The sequence below is a fragment of the Hippopotamus amphibius genome, chromosome 2 (assembly GCF_030028045.1).
Source record: "Hippopotamus amphibius kiboko isolate mHipAmp2 chromosome 2, mHipAmp2.hap2, whole genome shotgun sequence".
Classification (NCBI taxonomy): Eukaryota; Metazoa; Chordata; class Mammalia; order Artiodactyla; family Hippopotamidae; genus Hippopotamus; species Hippopotamus amphibius.
This window is the reverse complement of record NC_080187.1, coordinates 164,116,820-164,144,041: the sequence shown is the minus strand read 5'-3', so window position 1 is coordinate 164,144,041 and position 27,222 is coordinate 164,116,820. Positions and strand designations below refer to the sequence as shown.

General features: G+C 36.9%; 1 protein-coding gene across 3 annotated transcripts in view; it reads left to right on the top strand.

The window, feature by feature from the left end:
• The window catches only part of AKAP6 (A-kinase anchoring protein 6), a 551,024-nt gene that overhangs the window by 348,108 nt on the left and 175,694 nt on the right, over positions 1–27,222 (top strand). The gene's annotated exons all lie outside the window — the stretch shown is intronic.

The window sequence follows — 27,222 nt, the reverse complement described above, 5'->3', positions numbered from 1 at the left end:
AGCTGACCAGCACACTGGTTGATGAAATTTGTAGTCTTTGCTTTAAAGCTCTCTAACAAGATTAGGTGAGATTGAACCTGAGAGCGTAAAGGTTTCTAAATTGACATAAACTCAAAGGGCAGAACTAGATCATACTACTATTTGAATCTCTAACAAAGTGTAATCTTTGACATACTGTATTTGGTGTCCTATAATCTGTGTACATACACATTCTTCTAGTAAATGGTGAATGAGATTTAGCTAACATAATGTAGTTTATTCTACTCTTTAATACTCTTCTAAACTTTGTAGGAAATATAGGGTTGGGGACCTCTGCTTTGTAAAATGACCCAGATCACTTCTCTGGAACAGAGTGTCTATAAAACACACATGCATGCATTTTTCTAAAACAGCTTGGTCAAATTTATTTCCCTACTGTCATTCACTTGATGTCTCTTCTGGCTGCCGTTAGATAGATAGAGGGAAATACTGAATTTCACTGGATTGTTCCATCTGGCTAAAACCAGTAAAACCAATAATTTCTGATGGTAATTTCTGGTCCAGTTGTGAAACCAGAAAGGAATTAATAAAGTTTCATCAACATAATTGACCTTCAGTATTTATCTGAACTTTCTTGGGTTCATCCATAATTTAAGGGCTGTGCATTTTTAAAATTAATTAATTAACTTATTAGCTGCATTGGGTCTTCATTGCTGCACATGGGCTTTCTCTAGTTGCAGTGAGCAGGGGCTACTCTTCGTTGCAGTGTGCGGGCTTCTTATTGCGCGGCTTCTCTTGTTGCAGAGCACAGGCTCTAGGTGTGTAGGCTTCGGTAGTTGTGGCACATGGGCTCAATCGTTGTGGCCTGCGGGCTCTAGAGCACAGGCTCAGTAGTTGTGGCACACGGGTTTAGTTCCTCTGCGGCATGTGGGATCTTCCCAGCCCAGAGATCAAACCTGTGTCGCCTGCACTGGCAGGCAGGTTCTTAACCACTGCGCCACCAAGGACGCCCTGCATTTTGAATTACGAAGAATTTTGAAAAACTCCTTTTTGTCTCAGATCTCTTCTCCTTTTCAGTCCCTCATCCCCAAAGCTTGTATTTCTTTTCTATCTGAAAGTAATAACCACATGATGTAAACTTGTGATTCTAATGCTGAGCAGCCTCAATTGTATCAGTGATATTGACTCTTCTCGGACGATGCCAGCTAGCTTAATGTGTTGGAATTTCCCCCATTACTCAAGACTTTGGAGGTTCCAGAACCTAGTCTGTTGTTTACTTAACAAGTGCTTTGTACTGACTCCCCTTTTTGATCACACTTTGTTTCTCCTCTTCACAAACTCTTTTAAGAATTGCATATTTATAAAATAGCAGCTTCCTGGACCCCACCACCCATTCTCATTAATGAAGTTCCCATGTTACAAGTTTTTTCTTTCAAGTAAATTAGATTAACATAACAGAAAACAAAATGTATTTTTTCAAATTATCATTAAATAGTGCTAGTAATAATGTTGCATTTTTAGAATGAAATTAAATCATCTCATTTCCTAATAATTGAGAATTTTATAACCATTACTTTTAATCAGTAATTGAAAATTTCCCCTTTTTTTAAGAATTATTAACTGTATAATATACAGTAAAGAAAACAGTGATGTGAACAAAGATATCACTGGATAAAGGTAAACTTGATGTTCTGAGTGTTTTTTCTTCCTTTGTAATTACTTTTGTATTTTATGCAACTGTGAAGTAGTTTTCAGCTGTACTCCTGCTTCAGACCTTTGACAAATAGCACCTTCTGTCGTTATCTGCAGATTCTTTTAGTCTCAGTTGTACACGAAAAGCTTAATGACTATTCTCCTTTGGCTAGTACACAAAAGGGAAATCAGGTAAAAGAGTTTGAAGATAGAATTTCTTTGGAAATCTTGCATTTTAAGCAGTCATTGTCTTACAACAGCTTCTTTCAGTGAATACCTTGAAATAGAAAGTCCTGTTGTGTGTTGCCTTTGCCTAGGCAATCAATAGTACTCTTTCTTCCTATAAATGGTAAAATTGGATATTAGGAAGTATAGGCACACTTCTCCTCCTAAAAGGGAAATATGTTGGGGATGTTGCACTAATGATGTAATCATCAACAGCAGCATCGAACAATGGTTATTAAGCTTAATTTGCAGGCATGTGGACTGCCTAACCAATAGTTTTTTCCTCATCGTGTTTCCTAACAGAATAATGTATTTTGTCTGCATATCCACCTTCTTCCGTACTACGTGGTCCAGGTGAGGTGGACCCCATTCCCCAGCCCAGGCAGTGAATCACGATTAGTCCACCAGATAAGCATGAGGGCTACCCTTGCCTACCCTTGCCATGGTAATGACTGGTTCAGGCACAGCCAATTTGTGCCCTCTGACGAGTGAGATACAAAGAGAGGTCTCTGCAGGGCTTTGGAAAAGGTTTTCCTTCTTATGGAAAGAGACAAACAAGAAGAAAGTATTCCGTTTACAATTCTGGATGCTTTCACAAGGATGAGAAGCTGACCTGTATAGCCATTTTGTCACTATGAAGAGAGCTAGCTCAGGACAAAGCTTATATGCCAAGGATGACAGAGGGGAAAGATGGATTCTTTATATCATTGAACAGCTGCATTAACTAACCCTCGAACTATCCTACCTTCAGCATTTTAAATAATTTCCCTCTTTGTTTAGCCTTCTTCTATTAGTGGAGTTGGAATTTTCTGTTGTAGGGGACACAGGCATCCTAATCAATAAATTCACTGTTTTAATGAATTATTATAGACTGCTGTATTATTATCCAATTTGAATCTTTCTCTACCTGTTACCTCTAAAAATACTTCCTTTTGCTCTTTTCTCCCACTGCTAACCTATCATATATATTTTTTAACCTCTTACATCTCAACTCTTTGCTACATGATGACTTTAGTCACAGTCACTCTGTTGAAATTATGCTTATCACTGTTCACTTGTGACTTCTTGGTTACCAAATGAAGCAGTCTCACAGCCTCAGCTCCCTAATTTATAAATAAAACATTTGATCCTGATTAGTGGTTTTAATTGAAAACTTATTAGCCAATATTTTTTGTTTTGAACTGTGTTATTCATAATCCCAACGTATAAAACAAACCAAAGTGAAATTTCTTGGTTGACTCGGAACCTGAAGGCTTTGCCGCCTGCTTGCTACCACTTGGACCTTCTGTAGCCCTCCCTGTCCTCAGCCTCTGCAGAGCTCATAGGTTCCACAGGATAAAGTTCCAAAACTAGCCTTCCAATTTGACCTTTTCTGTGCCCCTTTTCCATTCGCACCATGACTCTCCTATCCGGGATGCTTCAGTGGTTTTCCATTGCCTCCCTATAAAGTTCCTTCCTTTTGAGTCGCTTGTCTGCCTTTGCTACAGCCACATGGGGCTACTTCTAGTCTCCAGAACTGCTCAGTTTGTCTTTTTTTCTATGCTCTTCTCATTCTGCTCCCTTATATCTTTGCCCATCTCTACCTGTTCAATCCTTTTCGCTCCCCCCAGTACCCATCTAAGTCAAATGACTCTCAATTTTCTCAGTGTTCCTATAGCATTTGTACTACACATATCACCTATCACATTCTGTCTTTGAATTTTGTATTAAAGATGTTCCTCAGGCTGTTTGCTCTCAGAAGGTGGGGAACTATTTCTTGTTCGTTGTTCTGTACTCTGTAGTGCTCAGCATATGTCCCTTAAAGATTACTCTCAGAAATGCTTGTTAATAAACAAAAAATTTACAACAGAAATCAAAGTCCTTCAATTATGTGGGTATTCTTTAGATTATTTATTTCTGTTAGTCCCTTAAATATTTGTACTGGTTTTGTAAACTGATCTATATATTCTCTGAGGTTATGTAGATTAAATTGATTAAATTTAATTGATATGGTGGAGTCCAGGCCAGTTATATAAAACTAAAATGAGGTATCTTTTTAATGAAAAATATTTTATAGCTTTGCATTTCATAATTTTAAAAAAAGGAAAAACAAAACACTATGTTTGGAAATTTGCCTTTTCTTGACATTTTAAACAGTTATTCATGTGTTAGCTCACTGACATCCTAGACATACCAGTTGTATATTAATATGTGGCAGCTGTACTAATACTACAATTTTTTGTTTTGTTTTTGAGGCCGGCACTATTTTTATTTTATTACTGATTAGACATAGTGCATTATAATTTGAATAAAATGTTCAGGTTTAAATGTGTACTTTTCCACTTGAAAAAGTCAGTTACACTATGATAAAATTTTCAGTGGATGTCAGCTTACTGGTAGTTGATCACTAGAACATAGTATCCCGCCATACTATATACCCTTACAGTGTCTTGTCCATCAATTGCTTCAAGTATCCTGGCTAAAAGCTACAAAGAAACAGTGACTTAAAAATACTATAATTTTAAATTTTCATTTAAATAATTGTTATTGAACTCCAAGGGAGGACAATGAAATGTGTAATTTCAGTGAAGTGTATCTCTTTTTGTATTTATTTTTCTGTTTCCTGTAATTGCTATAAGATTATCACTCCTTAATAGAATATGTTTGAGATTTCAATTAAGTTTAATGAAAGTTACAAAAGTTGGTGAAGGAGAGAATGTGCCACTATTTAGTTTCTATTACTTCATTTTAGTTACTTAGTGCTTCATAATTTTGTTAATATCTTGAAATAATTTGGGATAAGGAAAAGATATGCTGATTTGGTAACGTTTATATTTCAAGCAAACTGTAGTAAGAATGTATCCTATGATACAGTAGTGATAGTATAGTGATTAATACACTTTGGAGGGACATAGCCCAAATAAATTTAGTTTGCTTTTTTCCCCAGTACTAATATTATCAATTATTTTCATAACTGGGGGGAAATTGACATTGAAACTAGAAATAATGATGGAGACAGATATATTTCAGAATTAGAAATCTGAGAGCTTGAAATAAATCCATATAACCACAAACCATAGACAAATGAAGGTACTGGTCCCAGGGTTGTCAGAGCATCCCTTCTCTGCACCTGTGTGATCATCTGCACAGGAGGAGTGATAATGCTACCTCCCTCACTCACAGGGTTGTTGATGAGATCAGATGATATATATGGAAGTACTGTCAGAGCTGGATGGTTGACTAATTCATATGCGGTAGCTAAAAAGACCAGAGACATTTCATACATTTCTGAACTCCTAGTTGCAGCCAGGGTGGGAGTCTGACTCCCTGTTCTCTTGCAGTGGTGGGTGTGTAGGGGTTGGGGCCTCACTGGGTTACAGTGAGGAGCTGTGAGTGTGACGTGGAATGGCAGAGCATCACTTCATTCAGGGAGGAGGTGGGCGTGAGCACCAAAGACACAGTCTGAAGCAAGGACTGAATCCACAAATGGAGGCAGAGGGGATGCATGTGGAAAGGAAAACAGGAAGCCCAACCTGAAAAGAGCCACTTTGAGGCACCAATACTCAGAGCCAGATACTTCACAATAGGGATCCTGGGTGGTACCAGAGGTAGTGGTGGTGAGAGCCATTAAGGTGCCAGAAAAATCAGTCCTAGCACAGGCCGTGCCTTCCACACATGTGGGTTAGAAACATAACCTATGATTCCTGTTATTCCTGGAATTTCTCTTCAGTGCAAAAATACTGGCACTGTAGACCCCACAGATTCAGCGTGTGACATCTTCATACTTTTTGAACTCTAGCATAATACCCTTAGGTGACTAGACCCTGAGATTTAGTGATATAGGATCTGAACTCTTGAATTGTGATTTTATGTTTGTTATTGTTATTGGAAATAATTAGTACAATATCTGGTCAAGGGTCTTTGATGTTAATATTGTATTAATATGTATCTAGAGCTCTACAGTAAATCACTTCTATGACTTATATTCATTACTTACTCTTGGTAGGTCTAGTATTTGTAGGTAACATTTAAAACATGCCAGTTGGCATTGAGCACTAACTTAGCTGCTAGACCCCTTCCACTTCCCACACCTCCTGACTCTTTGCCCATTATTCTGTAGGACTCAGGAAAGGAAAGGAAAAGGCGTTGTGTAAAATGAGTGTAGTCAGGGAAAGCCTCTGGCTCTTATGGCCTTGCTCTTAGGAGCCTCAGTATGTAAATTCCTTTCTGCAAAGTATTTGATTTTTGCTTCTTAGCTATCTGCGATGCCTCAGTGGGGTTAGTCCCTGCAGATGAGAGAACTATGACCACAGTTGCAGACAGAGAAGGCTCAAAAGAGGGTAAAATAAGGAAGATATTTCCAAGTATCTTTACCTGTTTCAGCATATATGGCCTGGTCTTTAAACTCCCAGCCCATAAAACAGTGTTTCCTATCCTAATAATTTCCATATCTAGGTCTCCTAACAAGTATGGAGCAGTATGTGGGCTTCACTGTCTGCCTGCATCTGCCTGCCCTGACTGTGTTAATCATCATCTGCTTATAGAAGCATGGAAACCCTGGGGGATTAGTGCTTGGCAGAGTCAGTAAATTGGTTGATTTGTGCAAAATTTTGGGAGAGGAGAGTAGAATGGCAAAGTGAGTTGACTGTGGCAACATGAGTAGAAGTGGTGCTAAAAGTGCAGAGGGACAGCCTCCTACCTAACTGTATTGTGTTGTTTTGTATTTTTTTTTAATTGAGGTATAGTTGATGTACATAATTGTTTTGTAATTTTGAATAAAAATATATTTAAGTACAAGCTATTTTAGTTATTTTTAGTGCTAGTAGGAAGCTGTTTCATCTAGTGTAAATGAAAAGCAAGTCTTGGGTTTATGAGTCCAGGGCCCCATACAATTGCAGAGAGTATTGGAAGATACTTGTGTTCCGTGGCCATAAATGATGACAAAGCACAGGACTAATAGGACAGATGAAAGTATGCTTTTCAAGAAAAATAGGCTCCTTTTCATAAAACACATGACATTCCTGCATCCTGCATCTGCCATGATATAAGGACCCTATTAACAGGAAAAGAATGAAAAATAAGGAGTCAGCATGCTTGTTACCTAAACCTATCATAACATTTTAAATTGCTTAAAGTTGTCATTCCTAAAAAGAAATTACAGTTGTTGAGTGGCCCTTTTGGCTACTTGGCAAGATCTGTAATTCAAATGGTTTAGGACTTAATTCTTAAGGAATTTTGTTTCACTTTTCCTGTGTAAAAGGATCACAGCATTTTATATATTACAGAAAAATATGAGATGAGTAAGGCCAGAAAAAATAGGCAGGGAAAAATAAGAAAACATATCTCTTTCTCCATTGCATAAAACTGTGGTAGAGTACTAAGTAAGACAAACAACCTTATAATTAGAAAGAAAATTATGAGAAGTTATTTTTATTGTAAAAATCACATTAATGCCTTTGTCTGCAGCATAGTTATTACCAATTGCCATTAACTTGTTGGCACAAACAAGCTTAAAATTTATTTCATATTCTGTAGTCCTAATAATTTTTTTGAAAAAGTGTGGCATTCAAATGGTGTAATTAAAGCAAGTAGAATAATAAACATATATTTATGAAGAATTGTATATGTATGTTTTAACTTGAACAGATAATTTCTAGTGATTTTGTGAGTCATACAGTGAATAATTAAAATAAATTTAAATTCAAATATTAACATTTCAATTTCCAATTTGGTGAACCTAAGCAAATTATTATGTTTGTTTTCAATTCCTGCAAAGCATATTAAAATTAACTTTTCCTCCATTTAAGTAATGTGTATAACTAAACTTCCTTCCTACTGTGAAACAGTTTCATTTATTGCTATTTGTAAACTGCCTAGGATAGATGCAGAGTGGATTGGGCTTGAAACTCCTTGAACAGTTTCTTTTGAAATAACACTACATACGTTAAGCTCAATTACACATCCAAACAGCCACAGCTCACTTTTGGTAATTTATTCATTGATTTAACATAGTACCCAGAAGAGCCATGCCTGCTGTCATTTTTGTAATATATTATGTTTTAAATATACTCATGCTCACCCATGCACACCATTAAGGTGTGCATAAACCTGTGTTTTTCTCTCTTGACAGCTATAAATGTTTGTTATTATTACACAAAACATATGTTCATGTTGTTTTTGTCTAAATTATTCTATCTGGGGCTATAAAGTTTTAATGTTATTAGTTGCCCTTAGAATTTTAATGTTTCACTGCTGTAACCTTCTTAGGATTTCTGTGCAATTAAATAGAAACTATTTCACTGCAGCCTAGAAGAACAATATATTTTATCAAAAAAAAACCAAAAAAAAAAAACCCCTTCTTGCTGCATTTTCTTTCAGCATTGTAAAAATGTTTGCTTGACAGCTTTCCTTTTTGGTCTATGGAAGCCTCACCTGTGGTCATACCCGAGCCCCAGCTGCGTGCAGAACATAGACCAGTGCTCATCCTGTTCCTGGCATCTGCTGGAAAGACATGAGTTAAGCACAATTTCAACCAAAGGGATGATATTTCACCAGCCCTTCAGGAGTCATTCCAGGTGTTATTTAGTTGGGTCTGGCTCCACTTGGGCCTGGCTTTGGTCTGACATTTGGTCTTTGTACAGAAACCAATAGGGACGAAATGAGAAGTCCATTACAATACCAGGTATGGGTCTAACTTGGTTTGTGTCGCCAGCTTGGATCAAGGAGCATTTTATTTACAAATCAGTGGAAACATTCACATTTGGTTGAGCCATAGAGATGCTTTGTTCTTATGCTTTATCTCCTTTTTATACCCAATCTCTATCTTGGCCTAGGCCTCTTTTTCCAGCCAGAGTGATCTTGAAATCTAATTTCCCACAGACATAATCGGTGAATTGCAAGTAATTTGTATTTTACAGTTGAGGTTCTGAGGGTATCCTGACTTGATGCCTATAATTCTATAGTTAATGTTGGTGGTGCCCATCCCACCCCAAGGTTCCGCACCCAGTGCTGGGGATGAGTAATGTCACTGACTTTTAATTGACTCTCAGCCTCAGTTTTACTTCTGTGTACCAGTCACTGTACTTCCATTGTCATCCTCCCAAAATACATGTTGGCCCACATCAAACTTCAGCTCGAAAGCCTTGCTGCATGTAAACCTGAACTCCTTAACGAGCCATTCAGAATTGCCCTTGATCCAGTACCAAATCACTTCTCCAGGCTCGCTGGCCCTTAGTTCTGTTGTATAGCCCACAATCTCAGGCCTGCTTTTCCAGCACCACACCAACCACAGGTCCAAGACTGTTTCCTTGGAGTGTTCTTTGTTTTCTGTCCATTCAGACTCTGTTTCTCCAAAGTTCAGCTCAAACACTTCTTCATCCGTTAGGCTCTCCCTAATTCTCCCCCAGTCAAAATTAATCACATCTGCTACGTTCCTTCGGCATGTTGCGTCTCTGTGATTTCTCCTATATTCCGTTCTGTTTTACTATTGTTCACTAGATTATAAACTCCTTGAGGGCAGGAACTGTACCTCTTTCATCATTGTTTTTTTATCAATACCTTGCACAGTACATAATAGGTACTTTGATGGTGAATGGATGAACAATATTCTTTCTTCTTTTCTTTTTTTTACACTGAACTAATTGGGAATTGCTAAACTATTGGGCTGATATCAACTGAAGTTTTGTTCGATCTCCCTGCCTTTCTTCAGGCTTTATGGACATAAATATAGACCTAAAGTCTGACAGACTTATAGAAAAAGGGATTATATATCTCCTCAGAGCAACACATTACATTAGTGGGAAAATTCTTGTTAATAAATTCTTTTGCTTACATCTGAAAGTACCATCAGTTGCTTAGTTCATCTTGTATCTGTCCTCTGAGTAATCGAAGATTGTCTGGCCTTCATGCTTTGAGTAATCTCCTGCTTCACTAAAAACACTCAATGTGAAAATCAGAGCAACAAGAGAAATGAACTTTGAACTAGGGGTATCATATATATCAGTGCTACTTGACTTCACCTTGAAGCCCAGTTTGACTTGTAATAAAATTAATTATTTAGTACTCAGTATTTGGTATTATTTTAATTTTCTAATTTGTGAGTTTGAGTTGCCACAAAAATTGGATTTATTTTCTACCAACTCGATCCATTCTTAATTAAGGTATAAAGTTTCAGAGCATTATAAGGAGCTTATTCCTTCCCCTTAAACAGTGCGCCTAAAATAACTTACACTATGGAATGATAATTTTTCAATGTTCTCAGGAGCTGAACCTACTAGGACGTTATTTTAACAGATAATTGGGTTAGTGTCCTGTCTCTTTCTTCTCTGGCACCACCCCTGGTTAATGGCAGTCTCTGGAAAAAGGAAAACAGGAAATGAAGTTCTTAAAGGATTTGTGGAAGTCTCTCTTGTTAAAATCACCATTTGGACTTTTCTTCTTTTTTGTCTCCCATGTTTTCCAGTTTAACACCATTTGCAAAGCCCAGTTGGAAAGAGACTTAGAAAGCCACATTTAACTCCTTTTTAAGCCTTCATTTTTTTCTTCTTTAGAGTGGTCTCAAATCGTAGAGATTAAGGTTCTTAACAGGCAGCAGTCACTGCTCACGAATAGTAGACCTCCTCTAATTTACACCATTTTAATAACATTTGAAGTTTTTACCAATTATCTGGTGAACCTCTGCAGGACAAAGGGAGGTGGATGGGTTGGTGTGGAGCCTGAGCAGCTTTCTTATTTAGAAACAGAAAAACCTGTAATGGAAAAACACAACATTTGTCAAAGAATGGAGATAACAGGGAATGGTGAGTCAAGGTGCTTGGTTACACAATAGTCTCCCATAGAGTGCTCATTACTGCTAAATCATTGACTGTGTTACAAGGTTTCTCAGTGAGGAAAGGGTGAAGGAGGTCACTTATCTGGTGGTAATGACCATAGCGGTCATTAAAAGGGTATTAATGCTATTAAGAATAGAACTTTAACTTTTTATTGAAGTTTTTATTTAAATGATATTAACTTCAATTCAACTTTTAATTGAGGTGCAACCATCCAAATTCTACAGCTGGGCACCACGAAGTAATGAACATAAAATTACATGTTCTTCTGATAGGTTGATGGGTCTTTATTAGAATTTCAAGGGCCTCCACAGAGCTGTTATTAGACACAAACTGCTCTAAAGTCTTCTATTAGAATTAGGGCTGGCTGATTGATTCCAGGAAATAATTTCAACCTGGACCACTGAAGGTAAAAAAAAAGAGGGGGGGAATGATTTAAGGAAGGAAGTTTTATGTTTGTTTTTGCCTTTTTTTTTTCAAAGTGAAAGAGTCTACTTATATGGCTACATATGGATGCATTTGCCATGCCTTTAAAACACAATACACATCTCCCTTCTTTCCTTTCTTTATTTATTCCTTCTGTTTCTCCCTTTCTCTCCAACTACATGGGAATAGAAATATCCACCCCCCAAAAGGAGATTTTTTTTTCTTCAAATTTTAAGGAAAGCTCATCTCTCTTGAGAATTCCGTACATCTGTGTGTCACTGGTTCTATCAGGGTAGCAGTACCTGTGACAAGTCAGAATAAAATAAACACTTTATTAAAATATTTAAGTTGAGCCAAACAAAATTGAGGATTAATCCCAGAACTTTGCCATCCATGATTTATAAATAAGCTGTCTTCTAAATAAAAACTTCAACCACCTGCAGTTCAGATCTCGTGGAGAAATGGGAGGAATGTGCAGTTTGGGGAGGGAATCTTCTATTACTCCTTCTCTAGGAACAAAAGACAGAGATAGCAATTTCAAGGTTCATAATTTTACCTCTTTGAGCCAAAAAGGAAAGAGCTATGGGTAGTGAACAATTTCATAAACAAAATCGTCCATATCTAAAACCCTTTGTTTCTTTGTAATCATAAACTTTGTGATGACTTGGTATTAAGTTGGTTGGCTGCCATTTTACAGCAAAGAAATTTGCTAAAGGAATAGATAATAGCCTTTTCTTCCTTTGGAAAGGATTTAAACTACTTTACATTTTTGGTAGATAGCCAGGGGTTTGTCATTTAGACATGTCACATTACTATGAAAACACCATGCATCATAACACAGCGTAACCATGTGATTTGCTGAAGTGCTAGTTTCTTGAAAAAAAAAAAAAGAGAGAAAGAAGTGAAAAAAAGGCAGGCATATATATATTTACATAACATGTAAATATATAAATGTAATATTATATATATCTATATAAATATATATCTATATATTTTTTTTCAATGTGAAAGCCATACAGCATATTTTTTCCCCAGGAGTCAGTAGAAGTAAGCTCTTTTTTTTAAATTTTATTTTTATTTTTTAAATTAATTTTTATTGAAGTATAGTTAATTTACAGTGCTGTGTTAGTTTCTTCTGTACAACAAAGTGAATCAGTTATACATATACATATATGCACTCTTTTTTAGATCCTTTTCCCATATAGATCATTGTAGAGTACTCAGTAGAGCTCCCTGTGCTCTACAGTAGGTTCTTATTAGTTACCTAGTTTATGTATAGTAGTGTGTATATGGCAATCCCAATTTCCCAGTTTATCCCACCCTACCTTTTCCCTTGGTAACTGTAAGTTTGTTTTCTACATCTGTGACTCTGTTTCTGTTTTGTAAATAAGTTCATTTGTGCCATTTTTTTTAGATTCCACATATAAGTGATATCATGTGATATTTGTCTTTCTCTGTCTGACTTACTAAAAGTAAGCTCTTAAACTAGTCCCATGTCTCTGGATGCCAGGTGTAAGTGGGCTTCTTTTGTAAATATGAGAAGACAACCTTAGGCTTTTTTTCTAATCAGAAAACATTCATGTAAGGTTATGACATGTTCCAGTGTAGCTAGTTGCCTGTGAGCATTCATTTATCAGGAAGCTGGAAGGGCTAGACCCCAGATTTTTAAACACAACTGAACTTCTTCAGTGACTTGAAATTATTCTTTTAAAGAATGGTGATACTCTGCCATATTACATTGACCAACCAAAGTATTAGTGTAGAATGACCTCTACGTGAAAGGAAGAGAAAACTGCTTCCCAGTAGCTAGGTGATTATGATGACCGTTTCGTTGTGATTCCTGGAAATTTTTTTTATTCTAACGTGGATTTCTCTTCTCTTGTGTGTGAACCAAGACTATAGTTCTCAACTCTCTTCCTGTCCCCATGAAATAAAGTTGTCAAAATTTAACAAGTAAATTTTTAAATTGAAGATCTCATCTCATTTTAAACTTGGGCTTTGAGAAGATCTTGTTTCATAGCCCCATTTAATTTACTTCAAGCCATCTTTAAACTGAAATTAAAAATAAGATTCCAGATGAGAATAAGCAAACAGCTTATTGTACTGTTAAACATTTAGGAAATGAAAGATTTTTTTTTCAACTATAAAAAGAATATAATAGAAATTACCTCATGTTGCTGTTATGGAAAATAAAGCAATATAATGCATCACTTGTAGAATTTGATGGAAAACCTGTAAATGCAGTGGAGTTGGGTGTCAGCATTGATTTTATTTTCTAAGGCATATTTGTAATAATTTAGTTCAGGGAAAAAGGCAAGTTGGTTTTGGACCAGAGAGAAAATATTCCTGTCAAAGAGACTGTCACCTGCTAGGACTTAGATGCAAACAATAACCCCAGCAGAAGTGAAATTATAACCTGATAATGAATGCCTCCATTATTCTTTGAAATTTAAAGTAAAAGGTAAGCCCTTCCATGTAGAATGCATAAAGTCTGCTTAACAGTGTAACCCTTTCTTGATTCAAAAGGGTTAGTTCTTTTAATGTTCTAGACAATTTATTATTCCTTCTGATATTAATAGTAATAGATGTTCATTGAAGAAAACCTGGAAACTACAGTGAACAATAAAAAAGATTTAAAGTGATAACTATCTTACCATTGAATTGTAAGGATGGCTAACATTTTTATGTATAATATTTCCTTCTAGTCTTTTTTCTATTTCCAAAAATTTTGGTGAATTTTTAAAAATTTCACAGATTATATAGAGATTTAAATTAGATCAAGATATTTTATTTCTCATATTAAGAAACATGCTTCCCATGACATTTTCCACAACTGGCATTTTGTTTTGTTTGGGAGATTTGTTCTCATATTTATTTTACTAAAATCTCACATTGTGCTTGAAATACCCCATCTATTGTTTACCATGTTATTTTTAGAAAATTATTCTTTGAGCACCCTATGTTTGTGTGTAAGATTAGGGTTAGCACCACTTCTGTGCTTATGCAAATGAACTCCTGATGTTATAATGACAGGTTTTATATTTACCAATTTTCCACTTTTCAGAATGCCTTCTTGGATAGTTTATGATTTCATGATTGGATTTCATGATTGAATAGTTTATGATTTTTTAAGATTTTAAATAGGTCTTGCAAATGTAGCAAAACAGAGTTATTAAACACTATATATTACAGTTGTGCAGTTGTAGAAAACTGGGAGAAATACATTTATTGATCTCCTGAGAGCAGTAATTGCAGCATGAAGAGGTGGGATTCTATTCGCATTCTTCCAGTGCTTCAAAGTTCGTAGCTATGATTGAAGCCAGCACTCCAGCATTTCACCAATAAGATGCAACTCATAAGACTATTTGAGCTACAGTATCGAAAGTAGCCTTAGAATAAGCTTGAAGTTGCCACATAAATGAGATGTTTCAAATGATTTAAAAATTTACAGCAGCATTTTGATTTAGGTAAAGGTCTTGAGAAAGCAAATATAGTACACTGTAGATGTGGGTATGCTGTGAGTTGTCAATGTTCTTTTATAAACATGGTTACATGTAGTAGATCATTATAATACAAAAGAAGCCTTCTCAGACCTTGATGACATTCTAATAACATTCTATAGTGTTTAGGAGATGACATTTTAGATGAGAGGGAGTGAGACAACTTTCTCTTCCTAATGTTAGAATTTTCAGCGTTATATTCATTCCCCATCTCCCAACCCCCCACCCTGACTTGCGAGCCCAGGACTTTAAAATGTTTGTTGTAAAAAATGTGGGGAAGGATGGGAAGTGATGTGATGGGACATCTGTTTTGCTATGAACCATTTGACTGTATGCTGTTTCCTCTTTGCCCTGGTAAACAAAAACAAATAATTATTGAGCATCTTATACAAAAAATATATTGAATTGTCTTTAAATGTGGTTTAAGTAAAAGTTTAGGAGCTTTTGCTGTATAGGAGGGGCTTAACTGCTAGAATGATCAATCAATTTATTTGTACATTTACAAATATTTATTAAGCACTTAATATCTACCATACATCCCAATATGACGTCGTCCCTAGACTTTCAAGTTGTGTGTTCTGGGAAAACTTGGGCTCTCCTTAAAAGATTTAGTAGGAATTGCAGGAAAGGAGAGAGCCAGACCATTTTCTAATGGAATATAAGGTAAAATTGATGTTTAATGGGAATGTTCTGATATTAGCAAACTTTATGCTCAGATGAAGTGGTGAATTTGCAGAGACATGAATCTCTGTTTAAGAATTCAAACAGGAAATCTTGATGTGGAGCTGGGAAGGGGATCAAAGAACCAGGCTTTGGACCAGGTAAACAGTGACCTTCTGGAATGACATTGGAAGCTATAAATGATCCGTAGGGACAAGAGATTTGAGCAAGAAAACCAATAATGTAAAGCTAAGATTCAGACTTCAGTTTTATAGATTTAAAAGATTCCAAAGAAAGACTTGGAAATGACTCATTCTAAGAATATCATGGCATCATTTTTATTTGATTTAATGATCTGCATATTTGGAGGTGATTTCTTTAGCACTGTTAAATAAAAATTCAACTGAGTATATTTAAAGGTCAAATTGGATTTATTAAATGATTCATTTAATAAGTTGGGCAGCATCCTATCTAGCAATTAGAAAGGAGTTCCACCAAGGTGTGAAAAAGGTCTTTAAAGGTGGAAAGGGGGCGGAAAAAGGAAATTTTAGCAAAGAATTCATTGTTTCAGGGAAGGTTGCCTTCCTAAGGGGTACAGCAGGACCTATGGGGTGGATTACCTCACTAGTGCTGACCAGATAATTCCAGCCTGACTGGTTAAAGGTTACATTCCTGGGGGGAGTTGAAACTGCAGTTAGGTTAGGTATTAAGTCTTGGTTGGCTGACATGGGGTTTAACACAAGTGACTTCATTTTGGGTCAGCTGTCTCCTTTTTTACAGCACCAAAGTATATTTAGGTTAGTTTATTTTTAACTATCATTCATTTGTATCACATATATTTTGTACACAACTGGAATATTTTATTAGGTCAGCATCCACAAAGGGTCAGTAGGTAAAATCATCTTAATTATAATGCCATCTAGGATAGAAAATCAAGACAGTATAGACGCATGTTAACTGGTTCTTTCTCTGTTTACTCTTCTAATTTAATTTAATTGTAATTGTAATGAAACAGAGTACAAAGGATTCATATCCACCCCATCAATTCATATAAACTCTCTTTGATTCATTTTTCAGTCTTTGACAGATTTTAGGCACAGGATGATAAAATCATACAACATAAGACCTTTACATCAGAAAATATGGAAATAGGACAGCAGCTGTTCTCCTTAGGACAGAGCCCTCTATCTGGGGAGAACAAGAGATTTCACCTCCTTCTATGAAGTTTACTCATTTCGGTCCATTGCTTTAATTTACAGTGACAGCATCTGTAGAGAGCACAGGCTTCCTCTGGTAGATTGCATTATTGTTCCCATGATTCACTCCCCTTTCTTGTAAGAGGATTATACACCCCTGCTTTCTACCATGTGACTTGCAGGCCTCCTGTGGAGGAGGATGCACCCCTGCCCCATTGACATTGAGCTTGAGCTTGGCTGTGTGACTTGTCTTTGACAATGGTAAGTAAGCAGATGTTTTAAGAGCCATTGCATGTCTTTGTCAGCTCTCTGGCTCTTTCCCTCTACCACAAGAACAGCGTGTCCAAATAGGGGCTGCTCTTTCAGCCTGGATCCAGGAATGAAGAAGACAGATGGGGAAAACTCACAACTCACTCACAGCCATCCTTAGCAGACTTGTAACATAAGTGAGAAGTAAACATTTGTTTTTTTAAGCCCCTAACATTTGGTGGTTGTTACTAAAGCAAAGCTTACCAAACACAATTACCAAAGGCCCAACCAAGTGTTTCTCCATCCTCATCAAACCAGTTTGCATGTCTCCACAGCTCTAGATTTTCCGCCAGTACTGCTCTCTTGCTCACAGACCTTCCATGGCTCCTTATTTCAAATTCTATTTCTAAGGCAGCCTGCAATTAATTCATATCAAACATTTTTTGTATTTACTCCTCATAGCCTCCATCAATAGTTGGGCCAGTTTCTTCATTGTCCCCCAAGCTCCACACATATGTTTAGGGCACTAGAATTGAGGGTACCCACCACTGACTGACTAGGTGACCTTGAACAAGATCCTCAGACTATCTAAGTTTCAACTTCCTTATCTACAAAATGGAGACAATAAAAGTACCCAACTCATGGGGCTGTAGAAATAGCAATATTAAACATGTGAAGTGCTCAGTGTGGTCCCTGTCACATAATAAATGCTTAGTAAATGTTAACTGGCATTATGTAGTTTCCTTCACCTGGAATGCTTGTCTTCCTTCTCATTTATCGCAATCACTTCTAACCAAACTTCAAGTTTGAGTTCAAAGCCTACTTTCTCTATGAAGTCTTCCCTGACAGATTTTTTTAAGTACTATTTTTTACTTGCTCATTATTGCTTCTTCCTGGTTTTAAGCTTTTTGAAAATAGCAATGAGTTACACCTACTTTGTTTCCTTCTACAGGCTGAAGACATCATGGCTGTCCATCGTAGTCGACTGATAGTAATTCCCTTGAGGTTATTCATTTTGACAGCTAGTATTTGGGAGTGGGGTGGGGGGTAGAATCAGTATAGCAATGGCCATAGCTTTAATGCAATACTACTTTCAGACCATTCTGAAAATGGTTGACATCTGGCATGTCATCCACTTCCCTTCCTAAATACACCCATATTTGAAAGAGTCATGGAGCCATAGCAGTGGATTTTGTGTTGAGATAAAAACACGTCAAGAATTCAGAGCTAAAGGAAGTGAGACCCAGGCACTAGGGTTAGTTTTCAGTGTAGAGCTCAAGAGTGACCTCCATGCTATGAGTTTAATAAGGGGAGTTTTGAAAGGGAAGATCATTTCTAGCTCAATGAAGGTTAAGTTGTCTTGTATTATTTGGGACTCACTGCCGAGTGCTTTATTAATTGTTTTCAGATTGGAAAATCAAGTTACAGCCTTTCCAGGAAACTCTAGGAATCAATTTATTTTAGTGAGGCAATGGGGGCATGGAAAAGTAGCTTGCCAATTCTATACCGCTGTGAAGAACAAGGAATTATGGAAAGCTTGCTGTATGAGTCATGATCAGTCTTTGCTTTAGGGCTCAAAGTATATATAAGTTATATACAGAAATAAGTAACCGGTGCTCTGTGTTTGGATGTTTTATTGTCCACTTTAATTTGTATCATTCACTACAAAAAAAAAAATCACGTAAAACAAGCACATCCTCAATCCATCTCGAATTATTAAATTGAAAGTCATTTTAGAAAGTACTACCCTCAACTCTATTATTAATTTAGCTTTGGCTAAGAATCTGTCTTGAAGCTGGGAGCTAGTGTTGCAGCTAGGCTAGTGAATGAATTAGAGCAGAATGGGACTGAAGGACACCAGTAGAAACAGACAACAGTTACATTGACAGTATTGATAATTACAGTGGGGAAGAGAATGTCAAGCATTTTTACGGGAAAATGATTCTGTTTCACTGAACAAATTTTACTAAACACATAAAGAATGTTGAAAATGAGTGATTAATTACAGTGGTTAATTTTTTTAAGTTATAGATACATATGTGAAGATTGTAGGAAAATATATGTCATGGCAAATAAAGGTAGAAGAGGAGATTACTTCAAAGAACAGGGTGTTATCAAGCCATGCTTATTAGCTTTTGTGAGAACAATGTGGTACCATTCAATTTATTCGTGCTTTATGTTACATAGTTCTCAAGAGATCTGAAATCTACTACTAAGCTTACTGATTTACATGCAAACAGTGGTCTTCTAGCTCAGTTGTATATGCGTAGACTAGTGTTTATAAGGACTTTGCACTTACTTTAAAAATTACTTAAAATAAAGATGTCCCAGTACCTGTTAGACATTTTAAACAAAAAAATCTATATACCTTTAAAAATAACAGACTTCAAAATGTAGTAAATGGTACATGTGCTGAAATATCTACATACACATAACAATTTCTGGCAATCAGGTGACTTGCCCATTAAAACAACTAAGTGATGCTTGTTTTACTCTAAATTCATGGATGCTATCTTCATTAGGAGTGTTAATTTATCAAAACATCATTTGTTGCACTTGGAAAATGATAAAAAAAATTTCCTTAGGTGTATGACAGATTTTGAAAAACATTCTTTTGATGTGTGAGTTCAGATCAGGACAGCTAAATTAGAAAGAAGAGATTGAGAAGTAAATATTTGAGTTCCTCTATATTGATAGGCACTGTGGGTGGCACTGGTTGTCCAAAGCTGAGAAAATCACAGTCCTGCTCGCCCTGCAGGAGATCATAGTTGAGTGCAAGAGTGACTCGAAACTGTGCTGCGAGTGCAATACAGTCAGTCACAGTGGTGCAGCAGGACATCTACACCAGGCGTCACAAAGACTTTTTGGGTGGACTGTGCTAGAACTGAATTTTAAAGAATGAATAAAAGTTAATCTGAGGGAAGCACACTTCAGGGAGTGGCTGCAGCGTGACACTGTCAGGGAACAATAAGCAATTGGACTTGGGTATGAGAGGTGGAGGAAGTGGCATGGGTAGAGTGCCAGGGCGGCAGGCAAGGGGCGGACTGTGAGCAGACTTGTGTGGTAAATGTGCCCCTGAGCTTTAGTCTGACAGCTAAGGGACAGCTGTGGAGGTATTTAAGCAAGGGGGTATCACTGCAGGTATTTAAAATAGGTAACCAACAAGGACCTACTGCATAGCACAGGGAACTCTGCTCAGTGCTATGTAATAACCTAAATGGGAAAAGAATTTGAAAAAGAATAGATGTATGTATCTATTCTGAATCACTTCACTGTCACCTGAAACTAACACATTGTTAATCAACTATACTCCAATATAAAATAAAGATTTTTTAAAAAGAAAACAAAAAAACAAGGGTGTGATGTGATCAGCTGCGAAATTTAGAGGGGTCTCTGACAGCAGTGGAGAACGTGGGTGGAAGACACAAAATGGAGCCAGGGAAAGTAGTGAGGAGGAGAGCCTCTTGATGAGCTAGAACAAGGCAGTATCAGCAGGGAAAGAGAGGAAAGGATGGATCCAAGAGATGTTAAGGTGGTAGAAGGATGTTGGCCTAGCCTGTCATCTCTAGTTACAATTTCCATCTCTGTGGAATGGGAATAAGGATAGTACTGTGTACTCCATAGTGTTCTTGTGAGGAGTACATGTAAAGCACTTAGCACAGGCCCTGGCACGTCATATAAGTTCAATGAATGTTAGCTTATGACACATCATAATACATGAGCATAATTTGGTAACTGATGGGAGGGAGGGCAGAACATAAGCAATTGCTGGTTTTTGATGAGGCAATGGGTGAACAGCAGTGTATTCTGAGATAGATAATTGTGGTGGAGGGACCCACTCTGAAGGACAGAAGCCAGATTATACTGGTTCAAGAACAAATTCAAGGTGAAGAAATGTAGAATAGACTACTCTAACAAGATATTTGGGGAGGGAAAGAAAAAAAAGATCATAGCCAAAGGAAGATGTGATATAAAGATTTCTTTTGTTGTTTTGTGTTTTGGGGGGGTTGTTTGTAACGTATGTACAAATATGTCCAATTGAGTCAAGAGTCAGGAAATAGTGGTAAGGGGATGATTGGTATAATGAACCCTGAGATTAGGTTGGAAAAAAACAGGAAGATGAAAGAGAGCTGGTATATGGGCAGGGATTAGAATTATCTAAGACATGTCTGGAAAAACTAAATGCACTAACAGTGGAGGGTGAGAGGGGAGGGGAGAGAGAAAGCACTGGGAGAACCAGAGAGATTGTGGTCAGAGAGTGGAACACGGGAGTTTACATTCAGATCCTAGATATAGCAAGGATATGGTTATGGGCGTGTGTTGCGGAATGGTTAGGTTATCAGAATCAAAGAAGCCAACGAACTGGACTAGGAAGAGTTATCCTCACGTACATTGGAATTGTCCAAAGAATCTGGGGATGGTGGGGAAACAAAGATCCTGAGCCTGGCGCCACAATCCTCAAGCAAACAGTGGGAAGAATCCAGGAGCAAAGATCAGCCACACAGAGAGATTCAGGATGAGTCTCCAGGGAGGTTTTTAAATTAGGGTGAAGGAGCAGTGGTCTGGAAAAGACTGTGGGGAGTATGAAGACTATCTTGTGCAAGTTATGGTTAGTGGAAAGGGGAAGCTGAGCAGCCCCTACGGAGGAAAAGGATGGTGGGGATGTTAGGAGGAAAATGAGTAGGGAGCAGAATGGGGTTGAGAGTAAGTGAAAAGACAGAAAAGGAGACTCTCTTTCGAGTAAAGGATGGCGAGGTTGGGAAGCATGGTAGGATCCACTTGTCCCAAACTTCCATTCTGACACCGGCAGAGGCACTGGAGGGTGGCAGCAGCCTTTGGCCTAATAGACGGTGTGTTCAACTCTGTGTTTTATATGCCTCTGCTTTGTCTCCTTTTCTCCTCTGCATCCAACATTTTGACTATTTTACTGTGTATTAATGTTTTAGCCAGATAATTAAGGGAGAGAGATAGTGAGAAGGAATGAAAATCTAATCATAGGTGATGGCATATTGTGATGAAACCTTAACAATTGCTGCGTTTTTGTGAAATAACTGCGGCAGATCATTGATAATCTCTAATGACCTGATCCAAGCAAAATGATATCATCAATGGAAAGACCACCATTTGTATCCATCTCCTTTTTTTCCCGCTCTGTTGTCCTCTTTTCTCTCTCTCTTTTTTTTTTCTCCTCCCTCCCATTTAAAACATATGTACTGTGTTTTAACTACCAAATCCCTGTACTTGCCTGTTGGTTGGGTGAAGTGTTGGAGTTGGTAGATAATGAACAGAACTTGGTTTCTACTCCTGAGGTCCTTGTAGGTAAGGAAAGAGACTGGCAATATACAAAATTATAAGTATAATACCAGCAAAAAGCATGAGCTAAAATCAGAGAATACGTGATACCTTATGGAAGTACAGAGGAAGGCGCAACAAAGAATATGAAATGCTTTATGAATTTGTGTGCCTCTGTGGGGATTTTGGTCCTGATACAGCGATAACACTCTCTAAATTTCAAAGTCTGGATGGTTTCATATGTGTGTAGGATTTGCTTTGGTTCTCTGCCATCACATGCAATATACAGTAGTAGTTAAATGCCGTTACTATTGAGCAGTTCAGAATAAATCAACGTTGCGATCCATGGACGCTTACCAATAAGCCCTGAAGATTAAAGGAACTCTAGGTGATCCAGAAATATCTAAGTTCTTTTTCCATGAGTGTATGTGATCTTGTGACTTGTGGCTAATCATTTGTGTGACCATAGAACAGAGATATTTACTTTTGGAGGAAAGGTCTCAAGGATACATGAAATTTTTACAGAGAGGATGCTGCGTCGATCTTCATTTATCTCGAGAGTAGAACTAATAATCAGTTATGTCTATACAACAACAGTCATTCCAATAAAAAGTGAAAGTCATTTGTTCGTTCACTTGTCCAATGTCTACTGAGGGCCTTCCACGTGCTAGAAATCACCCTAAGTTTCGGGGGAGGTGATGGTGAGCAAAGCCAGTAGGGTTTGTCCCCTCATGAGGCTTGAGGAAGGTGGGATGTAATCAGATATTTGTAGAGATAAAAATGAAATTGTACCTGTGAAAAACAGCACAAGGGAGAAGTCTAGAGAACTGGCAGTTGGTTTGATCAGTCAGGGAGGTCGGAAGTGTTCACCAAGGAAGCAAAATGGAGTGGAGATCTAAATAATGATCAGATACTAAATAGGTAAAGGTGGGTGAGGAATGAGAGACTGAAAATCTTTTCTGGCTGAGAGAGTATTGGTGATTATGCTGCATAGTGGCTGGAGCAGAGAGTGCAAAAAGAGCCATGGCGTGTGTGTGTTGGGGCAGGGGTGTGGATTTGGGAGGGAAGGAGTAGCCAGACTGCTCAGGGCCTTGTAGTTTTTCTTTACTGTGAAGGCAAAATATATAGCAAGTAAATTTAATTTTATTCATATCATTTACCTTAGTATAGATATATCTCAGGGCAAATGTCTTTTCTTAGAATAAAGTGGAGAAGACTTTATTGTCATAATAGAATATTTTAATAAAATGCAAAGCCAGTAATAGTCTTTATTTTTTCTTTCCAATAAAGACAAGATAGCGTACCTTTCTTCACTCAAAATAAATATATAAATAAGAGGAAAAATAAGATCTCTAGCTCCTATCTTGTTTATCCTAATCAGGATTAGCTTTATCCTAATCAACAATCTTATATTCAACCTTAATGATATTTCATTAGCTTCTCAGAACCACCTTTCCTGTCTAGGTCTAATTATATCTAATGTAATGTATCTCAACTCACTATATTAAATCATTTTAAAAAAAACATTTAAAAAACATTTTAAAATCACTCCAGAGCTTTGATTTAGGCCTTAGGGAAAAATGAGCCCTGTTCTTTCTTTTTGGGGTCCATGACCTTCCAGTTTTCTCCTCAACATTTCTTCTTTATTATCCTCATATCTAATCTAGAGAGATGAAAAGAAATAATTTTCTTTTGTAACAATTTATAAATGTCTACGTAAATAAAATGCAAACATAAACATCTGTTCTAATCAATCCTTAAAATTAAAGAGTTATTCTGTATGCTTCACATTGTGAATAGAGATCAACTAGCTCTTACCTGTGCTCACATTAGCCCTCACAGGTAACCTTCAATTGATTCAGAGTCTTAAACACATCTAGTGGTATATTTTAATATCCTGTCATTCCCCAAAGAGATCAGAGTTCTAAAACATGAATGCTAAGCTTCAAAGAATGTGATTTAGAAACAACACAGAAACACTACCTCAGAGAATCTATGTAGTAATGGCATGAGACTCTTTGTTACAGAAATATACAAACAAAAAAATGTGCAAACAAAAGTATACAAACAAAAACGTAGAAACAAACAGAAATGTACAGACAAAAATCCAAAGATGCGAAATAGCAAGGAATCATTAGCTGCTGCCATTTTCCTTCGATGACCTTTTGCTGGCCTTGTTGTCATAAACTATTGCTACTGGATATTCTACCCAGGGAATCCTCAGTTTTCTTTTAAGGCACATCGCGGATACCATTTTTAGTGGGGATGCAGGAGAAATAGATTACTGCTCTTCTGCTCCCTGGGAGGTTCTTTTGAATTTGTCCTTCACTAAAAATAATATTTTGGGACTAATAAAGGAAAATATGCCCATCTCCTCTCTGCAATGGTAATGAGTAATCAGGTGTGCATTCGATTAAATCTGGCATGCTCCATGTACGGAAGGGTGGATCTGAGTGCAAGAGATGAATACAAATTATATAAATGGAAGAAGTGGAAGATTTAATAATATATCCTACAATAAAGAGAATCCAAAAACTAGAATGTTCAGGCAAAGAGAGAGGGAACTTCTGTCTTCTAGGTGAAAAACTAAAGGACTTATGTTAACCAAGCCTGCTGAACTTGAACTTTGGGGTTATTTCTAAGATTAATGGACAACAACAATGGCCTCCAGAGGACAAACCTCAAAGGCTCCTGATGCAGATTGGTTAAATTCAGTGTGGTCCCTAAATTTCACTCTGTGAAAAATAATAGAGAGCTACAATTAGAATTTGAATAAAGGGGAATTTATTTGAGGAGACTAAAAATGGTATAATCTATAGGATCATGATCAATAAATTGTAAATAACAGAGTACAAGGGTTCCATTAATGAAAGTGGGGAACATTTTGTTTTTAGGGTATTGCATTTTAACCTGGCGAGAGAGAGAGGGAAAAAAAAGGCCAGTGTTATTATGCTGAAAGTTGTTTTTGAAAATGTTCTTCGTAGTTGGAGGTTTGGCGATGGCAAATCAGCAAACAAATGAAGGTATCTTTAAGGAGAAAGACTGTTAACATTATTTTTCCAGAAATGCAATATCATTTACCGAGAGGAACAAAAATGATTAATATAGTCTTTTTGTTCAGGGAAGCTATTCCACAAGATAAAAGGCTAGTAATCTAATAACTAGCATATCAGTATTGTTTTATTTGCTTTTTCCTGTTTGCAAAATAACTTCGGTGCTATCTTGTTATTGTTGTTATACTTGGCTAGTTATACATCTACGATAAGAGAACATAATTAATGTGAAAAATTATACTGAAATGACTGTGTTTATTTTGTGTCACTTTAGCAATGCCCCTTCAGGAGTGCTATTCTTATTTTCCACTTGCATTCAATAGTAGGCTTGCAGCCAGTGGCATTGTATTTACACAGTTTTTGTCAAAACAATTTTATCTCTAATAGATTTTTATCTACATTGACTGAAAACTTCTGTTTCTGTTTAAAACTTTAATATAATTTCTTGCATCTCTATTTCAGGCAATAGAAAAACTTTTGAACTCATATATACTTGGCAGCTATATATTTTTTCTTTCACAAAGTTGATTTATTTTTTTAAATAGGAAGAAAATGTCCTTAAAATTAGGCATCTCATTTTTCAATGGGCTTTGAGGAAAGCAACGAATTTGAACATAGTCTATTCTATTCATTCACCACAGAAAGAAGCATTTAAGAAATACTCCAAATGCTGTGACCTTCAGATGATTAGAATTGGTTACAAATATAAATGAATTCCCCACAAACATTAAACGAACCCCCAGAAACCTTGTTTGAGGATATGTGGAGATACATTTTCATTTCGATGCACAAGGATTTACATGTGTGGCTCCCTGTTAGCATTACTCAGGTAAATCCCATTAGAAAACTCATATGCCTCTGTGTGTGTAAATTTATACATGAAGCACAGTTAAAGCATATCAGTGTTAATAGTGTACCATGGGAATACAATATGGCGAGGAAATTGGCAATACAATTAAAGTTCACATAGTATTAGAATTTTTTCACTAGGATAAAAAAACTTTTTATGACAATATAAGAGGATAAAGTGGGACTTACTAGTGCAACTAGAACCAGTGTGTACATTTCAGTATAACTTTGAAACACATGTAATATGGAAGATTAATGCTCCAGATCTCTTGAAAGGAACTATCTTACCAATGTGTTACCCTAATGAGTGTTTGAAATCTAACGCTGAAAGGAGAAGGTAGGAATTGATGGTGAAACCCACCTACAAGGATGCATATTATGTTAAGAAAGGTGTGTCCTGCTTGCCTCCCTCTTTTCTTTTTCCTTCTGTCTTCATTTTCTTTCTACATTCTCTTTCCATCTCCTGCTTTTCTTCTCCCCCCTTCTTTTTCTCCTGCTGATTTGTGAGCATGAGAATGTTTCCCTTTTTTAAAACATTTTTGCTGTTGAAGAAGGGTTATAATTTTGCCTTCTGCCAACTGTGTGTCATCAGGGGGAAGCATAAAGGCAAGAGACATGTCCTTTAAGTAAATGGACATTTGAGCTATAATGGACTTGGTACTTAGTCTTGATTCTCTGCCCAGACCAAAGCCATCTGAAGTAGAAATGAAAAATGCATGTTTCTTCATCTTCAGTTAGGATTCAATATGTAGGCTTAAATATACTCATAATGCTGACTTTGGTTATTTGCCTCTTTCCTTTGTTTCTCATAGATATATTCATCTGACATACTCAAATATTAATTAACCCTACATTAATAGATGCTCATATACATACACATATATAGAGAGCACACAGTTTTGACTTATGAAAGCTACTCAGTTGCAGACCCTTGAGGATGTGATGTTTGCTAGGGTAGACCATTTCCAACCAAATGATCTGATTTAGTTTGGTGATCTATTTGCCACAGAAGGATGCAGAGACATTGTAAGCCCAACATCCACATAGATCTTAGTGCAGATGGAGTTGGGATTGCACTTCAGGAATTTTAAGAGGTGGTAGGGATGGGAAGTTGCTACCCTCCAAAGCCTGTCAGATAATGTCCAGAGCAGTGGCTTTCCCTGTGAAGGTCATTTCTTCCTCCTATCAAGTGTTTCCAAGCCAACATCAGAGAGGAAAGCTGTCAGTAATTTGTAACCTGGCTGGGTTTTATCTGGTGACCTTGGAGCAAAGAAACTCTAACATAGTGCTGGTT